General features: G+C 34.2%; 1 protein-coding gene across 4 annotated transcripts in view; it reads left to right on the top strand.

Annotated features, from left to right (window-relative positions):
* The first annotated feature begins 5645 nt into the window (after nt 1-5645).
* Nucleotides 5646-12267, top strand: part of LOC120422180 (A disintegrin and metalloproteinase with thrombospondin motifs 16) — a 283608-nt gene continuing 276986 nt past the window's right edge. Inside the window, exon 1 of one of the 4 annotated variants that reach the window (XM_039585556.2) lies at nt 5646-7273. The gene's annotated coding sequence lies outside the window, so the exon portion shown is untranslated. The remainder of the gene's footprint in view (nt 7274-12267) is intronic. The other 3 variants (XM_052708748.1, XM_039585557.2, XM_039585558.2) reach the window with 3 other exon arrangements.

Genomic DNA, 12267 nt, shown 5'->3' with positions numbered 1-12267 from the left:
TGGCGTACTCAGAATTCCGAAAAAACGTATTTTTCATCGAAAAAAACACTAAAAAAGTTCTAAAAATTCTCCCATTTTCCGTTACTCGACTGTAAAAAATTTTGAAACATGTCATTTAATGGGAAATTTAATGTACTTTTCGAATCTACATTGTCCCAGAAGGGTCATTTTTTCATTTAGAACAAAAATTTTCATTTTAAAATTTCGTGTTTTTTCTAACTTTGCAGGGTTATTTTTTAGAGTGTAACAATGTTCTACAAAGTTGTAGAGCAGACAATTACAAAAATTTTGATATATAGACATAAGGGGTTTGCTTATAAACATCACGAGTTATCGCGATTTCACGAAAAAAAGTTTTGAAAAAGTTGGTCGTCGTCGATCATGGCCGTTCATGGCCACCCGCGACAGACACGGACGACGAAACAAAGAGAAGCGCAAAAAGTAACTTTTTCAAAACTTTTTTTCGTAAAATCGCGATAACTTGTGATGTTTATAAGCAAACCCCTTATGTCTATATATCAAAATTTTTGTAATTGTCTGCTCTACAACTTTGTAGAACATTGTTACACTCTAAAAAATAACCCTGCAAAGTTAGAAAAAACACGAAATTTTAAAATGAAAAATTTTGTTCTAAATGAAAAAATGACCCTTCTGGGACAATGTAGATTCGAAAAGTACATTAAATTTCCCATTAAATGACATGTTCCAAAATTTTTTACAGTCGAGTAACGGAAAATGGGAGGATTTTTAAAACTTTTTTAGTGTTTTTTTCGATGAAAAATACGTTTTTTCGGAATTCTGAGTACGCCATCAAATCGGGCGTCTAATTTTACATAAAAGTCCCTTTGACACCAAATTTCTATCTCATCACCGTTTCAGGCTGCAAATTATTGAAAAATACCTCTTTTTTCGCATGTTCAAAAATGGAAGGGGTCGTACCGCCCCTCCGTCACGAGATATCAAAAAACGGACCTCGGATTCGTGATCAGGGACAAAAGTTACCCCTTAGGACAAAGTTTCACGCAAATCGAAGAGGGGTCGGGGCAACTTTTCCCGATTTCGTGTGAGTTGGTAGAGAATTACCCATATAAAAAATAGGCAAAGCTTTCAAGACGTCAGAATTTTGTCCGAAATTCTTAAAACTAGTTTTTTTTTAACAAAATTATCGATTATTATTGCATTTTTAACTGATTTCGAAGCACGTATAAAAATTCATTTGATACTAAATTTGTTCGACTGAAATTGCTATTGCTATAAATACCTTATATTTATTATATACAAACTTGTTGTACCTTCTCCTAGAGGAAAATTGTCCAAAAAATCCGAAAATGCATTCCATTTTCCGATTCAAAATCATGTTCGTTGAGAAAATCTTGACACTTTGAGAAGTTTAAAATAATGCTATTCATCAACATTTTCATAATAAGAGTTAACTAACTTTAAACACAAAATTTTATTGAATGTCATTCTTGAGGTACTTTGAACACTTCTCTGCATTCCGTACGTATTTCATCTGCACTTTTCATTTTGCGGAAATATCTCAACCCTATAAATGTCATCCCGTTTTACGGTACCAAACGTTACCAAAAAGTATCAACACGCGTGGGGTACTATTTTAAACAACATGTAGAAGGAATGTTGTGAAAAGATTTCTGTTATTTCTTTTTGTATTCTTCCAAACACTAGATATTTTTTTTTAATTTTTGAATGCAAATTCAATCAATTCGTAATACATATTACAAAGTTTACAATGTTTTCGTGATCAGTTTCTGTTGAATTTCATTATTTTACACATTTATTTCGGTAAAATTCCACAAAAAAGGGAAAATGAAATCCATTTAAATTTTCAAAATTAAAACATGTTAAAAAGTGTTAAATTTTTTAACACAAACAATCTAATAAAACAAAATAATAGACATTTAAAAAAATAAAAAGTATGCAATTGAAAAAAAAACATTTTTTTTAGATATGTAAAGTTTCATACGGATGTAGGTATGGTAAAACTGTAAACAGTGATTTTACAATATAATTGATATGGTTGAACAGAACAGGCGTTTTTATTTTTTTTAAATATTAGACCAGTGTGTTAGCATGTATCGTAACCTTAAATAAAAATAATACAGAGCTTTTGAAAAACATATCAAATTTCAGGAACAAGTCGATAATGAAGTATCATAAACCAATCAACTACGAATAATAGAAAAAAAACAAACGATTATTAAAATGAACCTATTGTAACTTTACGTAACTCCATGAACATTGAGTTCACGGCTGAGTTCATGAACCCAATCCCTGATTCAAAGTTCACAGTTAATATTATGGCAGCCGATGACTAATCCAGACTGTTGCATTTAAACCTAAAACAGTGTTTTACATTTCCGATTCAACACAATCACACAACGATAAGTTCATCTAATGCCAACTAATTAAAACATCAATCTAACTAAGCTCGTGACGTGATCTGAATCGCAATGCACCAGCAATCCCCAGTTTTGTTGCCGATCTGTTACAATCTTTTGTGCGCACTCTGCGCCTCTCGACACCTCCCCCCCCCCACCCAGCCAGCAGCCATGATGAGCTCTCAAAGGAAAGGAAAACACACTTTTCTCATATTGCGGAAAAAACCTTCGCGTGGGAGTGCGCGATTTAGGTCCGCGTAGATGCCGGCGCAGAGGGATTGTTGTGGCGGGTAAGTTTAAAATAAATCGCGATTGCATAACCCGGTGCCTGTTTTAACTAGCATCTTTTGCTAGGTTATGTTTTTGAAGAAGAAAAAGAAGCAAAAAGTCGTACACATGATGATGCAGCTAAAAATTAGCTCAACAGCATTAAACGGTGAGAAACTGATGAAGAGTTGAATTCTACCACCTTTTTTCCACTTTTAGAGATGATGTGCAATACAGCGTGTGCTGTTTGAGTTTGGTTGAAACGATTTCTTTACCAGACTTTGAAATTAAGGGCAGTGATCGTGAAAAATTTCTTTAAATGATGCAAACATAACGAACTGGTTAAAAAAAGCCTGATAAACTCTAAAGTGTCTTCGGCAAAGAATTAGGATGACCTTTTTTTCGTGTAAATTTTCCTAAATAAATGTGTGTTGAAAAAAAAACATGCCTCATTCACAATCGCGAAAAAATTAAAATCCTGAGAAATATTTCAAAAATTATCATTTAATCACCCCTCGTCACTCTTGTTCAACATAATAATCTCTCTCTCTCTGCTCCAATCCTCTCGCGTGGTGAGTTTCTCTCACCTGCACGCGATCGTGGTGAGTTTCTATGTGTTTACATCCCATTCACTTGTTGTCTACTCACGATCAATCGCGCAAGTCTCCTCTCTCGCATTGCATACTTTCAATGAATGCGATTTTACTTTCAATGGTAGCTACTTCTACTCTATTACTAGTAACCGGGCTGGAGCTGGTTTGAATGGTGTTGCTCTTCTCTTTTTTGGATCGTTCGTTATGGAGCCTATAGAGCAGCCATCACTTTTACTCTCTTTTGGGAGCAGCGGCAGCGCGTCATGATGCAATAGCTGAAATTGAACTTTGCGGAGCTTTTCATTTTCGGAGCTTTGGACGTTGGAAATGCAGCAGATTGGTGTTAAATCGGTACATGTGTGGGTGAGGGTTTGCTACAATTAGCCAACATGCAGCATAGCGTTGTTGGTGATGGCGAGAGTTGCAAACTCTTTGACGCGGAGTTCTCTCGCGGATTTCGATTTCATTTTGCAGTTGAGCCGAAGTGGCTTATGTTTTAGCCGATCGATTTGTGTTTTTAGTCTTTTCTTTTTTTCGGTTGCATGTTTCACTGCATGAAATGGAAAGGTGTGAACTCTGGTTTTTAACACCAAGTTAAGCCAATGTTATTATTTTAATAACTTTGTGTTCCTTCTTATCAGAAAGCTTTTATTATACTCAAAGGATAAATTAAAATTTGAATATGTGTAGCAATTTTAAAGTATTTTTTTTAGCCTTGATATCACTGCGACCAATTAGAGGAATATTGTGGTGTGACCCTTTTTTTTACAGCAAATCAAGTTAACCCAACATCAACTTGTGAAAAATGATCAAATAATCACTTTTCAAAAATAAATTATCTTAAAATTCGGATGTGAAGAAAACATGCAAAACTCTTATGATCAAACATCAAAATTGCTCAAATCAATTGTGAAGTTGTGAAGAAAGGAGCAACTTTTGAATTGGTCGAAAGTCAAGGTGGTTCACGATTAGGATAAATTGGAAAATCTAACTTTTCTGGAATATTTTTGAGATTTTTTTGTCTTCTAAAAAAATGTTGGGCTTGCCAAGCAACTTTGCCGAAGAGATCTCACAATCTAAGTCTTCTAAAATCAAAAGTAGAGAAAGCATCTGAGCGATTCTTCAAAAATCAGTTTTTCAACACTATAAGAAATCTAAATAAAAAAAACATTTTTATTTTTTGGCATGTCAGCCATTTTAAGGTTAAAAAGATGCAAATTTTAAACATAAATATCTCTAAAAAACAAATTTTAAGCGCCACATTGCATTTGAAAGGGGAGATCTAGAACTATAAACGCTGAAAAAATCTCAGGGGTATTTTTCTTTAAACTCGAGAAATCTTCATTTGAAATTTTCATGGGAAAACCATATGGGACCACCCTAATGAAATTCGAAAATTGTCTAAATACATGTTTTATTATGTAGTTTTGACCGCTGGATCCGTATCTGCCCTCAGAATTGACCCAAATTGTCAAAATATTGATTTTTGGTCATATTTTGTTACGTAAAATTATTATATAAACTTAATTTTGCGATCTGGAGCAGATCGAGCAGATCACAACAAACTTCCAAACTTATGCAAAATTTGCTTAGTTTTGCGACATTCGAAAGTACATAATATTACCCACAATATCGTTAAAATGGACCTAGGATTCATTATTAAGACTAAAAATACTTTTTCAACACAGTTTCACGACAACTTGGTGGAGAACGACGCACATGCTTTTAATATATGTTTGATTCAATTTTTTTAAGTTGGTGTCAATTTCGGATAGCTTGCATGATGACTTAGACTGTGGTTCATACTCCAAACTGAATGATTTAGCGACCTTCAAAAGATTTGAATCCGATTCAACAAATTCATACGGATTTGTTGAAAATTTGCTCCAACTCCAGAATTCACACATTTTGATTCAAAACTAGTCCGATTTATTGTAACTGAAAAAACCGGTTGTTTAAATTGTTTAATTTTATTTTTGCAAAGAAAGCCTCAAACACTGCTACCTCAATCCGCTCACACTTCGTCACCGTCGCAGTCTCCAAAAGTCTCAAATCGCGATTGCGACCGTATTGCTGTATTACCTCATTCAGTCGCGCTCGCCTCAATGTCTGTCACACAAAATTTGCAGAGAATATCGACAACCACACTCACACACTTCGTTCAAGTTTTCGCGTTGATCGCGACATACAATCCCCAGCTTTTCCTTTCGTTTTGTTGTAGCCCAGGCTTGAACCCTGTCCGATCGGGTCGCGTGACAATTTATGGTTGCGCAGCAACACCGCGATCGCGCGGTAGTATACCGCAGCGCAGCTGTGTGCGTACGATCGTTCCGTGTGTTTGTGGGTCTACAGTGCAGGTTGGCCCGATCGCGCCGCCTTGACGCTTAGTAGACTGTTGCGAGCCTCGACGAGCGGATCTTGGACGACGACGGTGCGAGGTGACGATCGTGGACGACCCACCGAAGTTCGGCGCGCGCGCGCGAAGGTGTCTCCGCTCGGGTTCAGATTTTTATGGATTAGTTAATGTTTAACCGTCACACCGATAAGCTCGGCTTTGTGCGTTCTTCGGGTGGTTCTTGGGTTGTTCTTTCAGTGTGCTCTGGAAGTTCTGCGGTGGACGTTTTCTGGACGGAGGTGTTCGGTAGTGCTGTTCCAGCAGTGCGTTGTTGTGCATGCGTTTCGTGCGTGTGTGTTATCGAACTCGGTGGACGCTTGGACATTGTTGATTCAGGTGTTCTAGACGAGGTGTTGTGAGTGCTGGAACGCTTGGAGTTTGCAGCACTCGTCGGAGTGAAAGTGATTCGATCTTACGATCCGTTGAACCAAGTCGAAGAGCTTTTCGATAAATAAAACAAAGTGTTTGGCGTTGACCGTCTTAAGGAGTTTGTTGGAGTTGGAAAAAAGAGCAGCTCTCTGCACACACGAGTGGCACCTTAAGACCCCCGCTGTAAACCCGTAGACACGTACAATTAAAAGTGAAGCTGAGCACTTTTTCTTCGCGGTGAAGGCAAAAATAAAATAATAATAATATCCACACAACACACAGACGTACGCGTAAACTGCAAACGGACGGACTTGCGGGTCTTACGGAGAAGGCGTTCAAGTCCACGCGCGTCTAGAGTAGTAAAACCAGCTGAGAGTGACCGCTCAGGTGAAACAAGTTACTTAGCGTTGAGAGGAAGAAACTCCGCGCAGATCAACGCCGCATTTTGAGGTTATTTTCACCTCGGTATCGGAATTTGCAGACGTGCCCCCCTGCGTAAACTTCAAAACGGCGCCTTTTCGCCTTTCGACCAAAGACTTCGAGAAATTTTAAGTAAAACTGAACGTGAATCAATTAAAGCCAAACTAAACAACAAGACCTGCGAACCTGTTGTTGAGCTGACCAACCTGCTCAAGCTTTTATGTAATTCGGCGCCGTTTTTTTTGCGTTCGCCATTGTTGAAGAGAAAGAAATTTGGATCGCGAGGAATGACCATTGAGTAGCCTTAAACCATCGAAGACAAAAGGAACGAAAAGAAACGAAAAAAAAACGGTAATAATAAAAAGATGGGAAGCGCGCCTAATTAGTGGAAAATTAGATAAATATTTCGTTTTTTTCGGTGCGTTTTGTGAGGCAAGTGTGCGTGAGTGTGTGTGATCGTTTAAAAAACGAAAAAAGGGAGAGTAATAATTCGATTAAGTGAAAACGCTGCAAAAGAAAAGAAAACCGAGATAAAAATAGAGTTTAAGGGAAGAAGACGAATTGGACTCAAAGAACCTCACGAATAACTTCGGGGTTGAAAACGAAAGTGATTGATGTGGTGATGATTTGGTGTGGTGTGTAAATACAGAGCGAAATTACTGGCTTGTACGAGAAAGGTATAATTTCGGTTGATGATTTTGAAGATTCTGACGAGGATTGTGACCATTATTGAGACCTGAGAACGGAGCAGTTGGTGGATATTTTTTTGTCCTGTCTCGTTTGCTGTGAACACTCAATGAACATCGTATCTTGGAAAGACTAAGTTAAAGGTGAGTGGTCGTTTAATTTCTAAGGTTAGAGATCGAAAAGTTTCTCAAAGAAACATAGAAAAAATGTTATAAAATATAAATACCAGTATATAAAAAAATTAAAATGACAATTGAACTTTATTTTGCAAGATTCATTCAAGAACTAAGTACGAGAAGAGAAATTTTAATCTTAGTATATTTTCGAATCGTTGATTTGTTTTCTGATCCGAGATTTTAGAATCAGTTTTTTTTCCAAAATATTGGGTTTTCCACTAAGGTTAAACCTTTTTCGAATCATGCTTTTTTTTATTAATAAGAAATTCGTAAATTTGAAATAACAATGTTAAAAATTTTTTTTTTTTCAATTCCGTCGTGAAACTACTTACCTTTCCTGTCATTCTTGAACGACGAAATAGCCTACTTTTCTGTACCAAAAATAACAGAATCGAATAGCAACACTTTTCAAAATAAATGCTGAAAAGTTCTACTTTTCAGCACTGAAATGGGTGCTAAAAAGTTGAACTTTTCAGCACTTGTTTCAAAAAGAAACAATTTTCAACATTTTTTTTTTTGATTTAAACGATTTATTGACAAAATACATGAAAATTTGACTAAAAATTTCACTCAATGGGAATTGCAAAAAATGTTGTATGGAACTCGTTGCAAAACTTGATTTTTTCAGCACTATTCGTATTTATCCAACTCGGTGAACCTCGTTGGATAAATGTACGACTCGTGCTAAAAAAATCCTCTTTTTGCAACTTGATGCATAAACTACTATTTTAGTTTATTGAAAATCATTTTGTATACAGTACTTTAGGGGATAAATACAAAATTACATCAAAAGATTCCGTAGTTTTCAAAATACTAAAATGTGTGTAACAGTAATCTCGGTGCAAAAGCCCTGGTTGATGTGAACTGTTAAACATTTTATTTAACGTTATTATTTTTTTTAATGAAAAATCTTGTAAATCGATTGTAAACTACTTAGAATAAATTGTACAGCGGTTATTTATGCATAACGATTTAAACAAAGTTTTTTTAACTTTCTACAAATTTTGAGTTTTGGGACAACAGATCGGAAAAGGACTTAAAACTTTAAGGAAGAAAATCTCATTTATTCGTTGATAACTTGCAATTATTTGACACTATCATAAGTGTGGTAATGTTTTGAGCATTTTGTGATACCTGTTTTATTCCAAATTAATTAAGTTTCTTTTTATTTTGAAAAGGTTAAACAGTTTTTTACATAATTTATTTTTATATCGTCATTTTTAAAATATTATGGGCATTTTTCAATTTTGATTTTCATCCATCTTTTTTCCTTAAAAAATAGAATTTGAGACACTAATAAATTTGTATAGCATTGTTCAAAGTGAAATGCATGGATCACAATACAATTTAATGATTTCATTAAAAATAGTTTATGGTTCAAATAAGTGATTGGAACTTTGCAGCTCTTGTATCGAAAAGTATTATTTTTCGATTCTGTTATTTTTGGTAAAGTTGAAGAATGGCAGCAGAAACAAACTATTTTCACGATAAAATTGCAAAAATGTTTTTTGAATGGCAATATCTCGAAATATTATAAAAAATAAAAAAATAAAGTGAGGGTTGGAATAGGACAATTTTCTGCTTTAATCAAAATGTTTGAAAATCGTGTGGATTGACTTTGCCGACTGCTAAAAACACAATATTTCATAGAAAAAATATTCCGTTTCGTAAAATAATTACATTAAAAGACTTTGTAATATAGTATCAGTTGCTTATTTTTAAATTACGAAATATCGTTTTTCTTGGACCAAATTCACACCAAGAAAAAAATAAACAAAAATGTGATTGTTATTTTACTTTATGATGAGTCTAGTTGAGTCTAGTTGCTTACTCATAAATTACGAAATATCGTTTTTCTTGGACCAATTTCACACCAAGAAAAAAAAAACAAAAATGTGATTGTTATTAGTTGAAAAATAACTTAAAATCATTTGTAATGCTGATCTGGTTAAGGTTTTGATTAATTTTGCATTCGTTTTGGATTAGCTATCAAAAAAAGTCCAATATTTTTTGATTTAATTGAGATTCAATTTCAATTTATTCCAATTTATTGTCCAATATTTTTTTATTTAATTGAGATTCAACTTCAATTTATTCCAATTTATTGGAATAAATTGAAATTGAATCTCAATTAAATCAAAAAATATTGGACTTTTTTTGATAGCTAATCCAAAACGAATGCAAAATTAATCAAAACCTTAACCAGATCAGCATTACAAATGATTTTAAGTTATTTTTCAACTAATAATATAGGAATTTTTCAATTATGTTTTTTCATGTATTTTTATTCCTTATCAAATTTAGAGTTTGAGACACTGATTAATTTGTAGAGCATTGTTTAAAGTGAATTGCATGGATCAAAATACAATTTCATGATTTAAATAAAAAAGTAGGGGAACAATACCCTTTCTCAGCCTATTTCTATTATCGGCCTATCAGCACTTTAATCATGAATTACAGCTTTCATAAAGTGTTTTTGTCTGTTCCAAAGTAATAAATAGCTCAAATAAAAGTGAGCAAGCAACTCTCCATTGTTGATACATCTGAAAATAATGATTTAATAGCGGAAAACGGCAAAAGTGATGAGAATTGGTCAAACGGCTTAGAGTGATTAAAATGGGTATATTTCCCCTAGTTTCACGATAAAATAACAAAAATATTTTCAATGGCATTATCTCAACGAAAACACTAAAATCTTTTCAAGTGAGGGTTGAAGCAGGAAATTTGTTGCTTAAATCAAAATGATGGAAAATTGCGTGGATTGACTTTTACAAAAAATCATCATTTCGTGGGAAAATTATGTTGGTTTGTAGAAAAAGGTTTTTTGATATTGTTTTAATTGTTTCTTATAAATTACGAAATATCATTTTCTTGGACCAATTTCACACCAAGAAATAATAAAAATGTAGTTGATATTTTACTTTGTGATGACATTTTTTGTGTCCAGTTGAAAAAACCGTAAAAACACTTGTATTGCTAATCTGGTTCAGGTTTTAATTAAATTTGCATTCGTTTTGGATTAGACATCAAAAATAGTCCAATATTTATTAATTTCATAAATTTCACGATTCAATTGCAACTTATTCCAAGGATCTTCAAATAAAAGTCAGCAACAAGTGGAATTTTTTAGGTTTTCTCAATCTTTAAAAAGGCAATTTTATTTTAAGGTTTTTTTCTCCTTTCCTTAAAAATCAAAGTAGTCTGTACAATCAAAATATATAAAATAATTGTATAACATTTATTTTTACATTTCATGTAAGGCCGTTGAAAAAGATTAATGAAACCGTATTGGAAATAAAAGTTTTTATGAATTTAGTATAATTTGAAAAATTATTGTTAGTAACATAAATTGTGTAAATGCTAAGCAGGTTGTCACCATTTTAGTATTTTTTTGAAAAATTATTCGTGAAATTTAGATTTTTTATCACCCTCTTTTAACTTGATTTGTATTTAATTATAAAATTAGTATTTATAAATATTTTGTTTAAATGTAGTAATTATCTATTTAATCTCAAATGGCATGAAATTTTGATATTTGTTAAACCTTTTTATACTTATAAAGTATTTAAAATTTAAACTGGCTTCAAATTTATAATATTTATTGTATTTTTTAAATCTATTTTTATTTTGCATTTTTGTTCTATAGATTTTTGTTGAACGATTGATTTGTTAATATACTATGCCCAAAAATGTTTTTAAATATTTTAAAAATTAGCATCAGCTTAGAAGTACTTTCAACTTTTTGGAAAATTCCACCACTTCCAAACGAACAACTCACTCCTTGATTAGCATCCTCCTGGACCCCCAAAACTGGCCATTTTCTGACTGTTGGTTTCCCAGGCTTCGGTCTCTCCACCTCCCTCTCTCTCTCCTCTGGCGCGCGCATCCAATTTGCATACAGATGTGATAACAAAACACACTCGAAATCGATATGTGTCTCGCGAAAGCCCCCAGCCACCAGCAAGTTTTGGCATGAAAATTCAGCTTCAGAAAAAATGCTGCCAAATTAGGCACCCACAAAAAAAGCGAAACAAAAATGTAACATGAAACCACGAAACGATTGCCGGCCCGGTCCCCCCACCTTAATGATGACGGAAGCATCATGCTAATTATTATCTTGTTTTTTTTTTAAGTTGTGTTTTTTGGGTTTTGAATGTTTAGATTTTTAGTTTGAGAATTGAAAGAGTTTTTTTTCCAAGAATCTTTTTTTCTTAATTTGTTGTTATTTCTACACTGGATTTAGCAACTATTTAAAAAAATTCCACTGCTAGGTGACTGAATCGCCACGATAACTTTCGGGGGCGATGAAAAGACAAAAGGTGCCTCCATCAAGATTTCAATCGGAATTCTTCGCCACGGTTCCGATAAAGATCGACTCCTCAGAGCTCGGCGTCATTAGCATAATTTTGGCAAATGCGGCTCACCACAAAGCCACGGTCATTACTAGGCTTAGTCGGATCCCGTTTGGGGACAAGTGTTCACCAGCCAACCAACAGGTGTTCGTGACTTTGGGGTGGAATTTCGCCTTTTTTTGTTGTCGTCGTCGGCCTCCCCAAAATGATAAAGTTCATGCCCCACAAAGTCCGCTGATAAACCACGTCCAATTAATACCCGTGTGGTGGCCAATCTGCGTTCTTGGCATAGCTGAGTGAGCCTTTTTAAGGGGAAAGGTGCCCGAACGTGACCTGCTAATGGATCCTTTTTTTCTATCACGTTTGAACTTTGCCTGGAACAGGTGTTCGCTCCATTGAAACGCCTCTTTCCTTATTTGATACTAAGAAGTAAGCCTCGAAAGCTGTGATTAGTACATTGGCATTGTGAGTAGCTTTTAAGGAATCGTGTTGAAAAGCAAAATATTGCTATCTTGAAGATGTGGTCATAACAATGTTCGAGTACTTAAAACTTGTATTTTAATGAATAATTTCAAGAAATGTGTTCTTTAGAACAAACAACTCCTTCAA

This window comes from Culex pipiens, chromosome 2 (assembly GCF_016801865.2).
Source record: "Culex pipiens pallens isolate TS chromosome 2, TS_CPP_V2, whole genome shotgun sequence".
NCBI lineage: Eukaryota > Metazoa > Arthropoda > Insecta > Diptera > Culicidae > Culex > Culex pipiens.
Note: the sequence above shows the minus strand (reverse complement) of the source record. Positions and strands in the feature narration are given on the sequence as shown.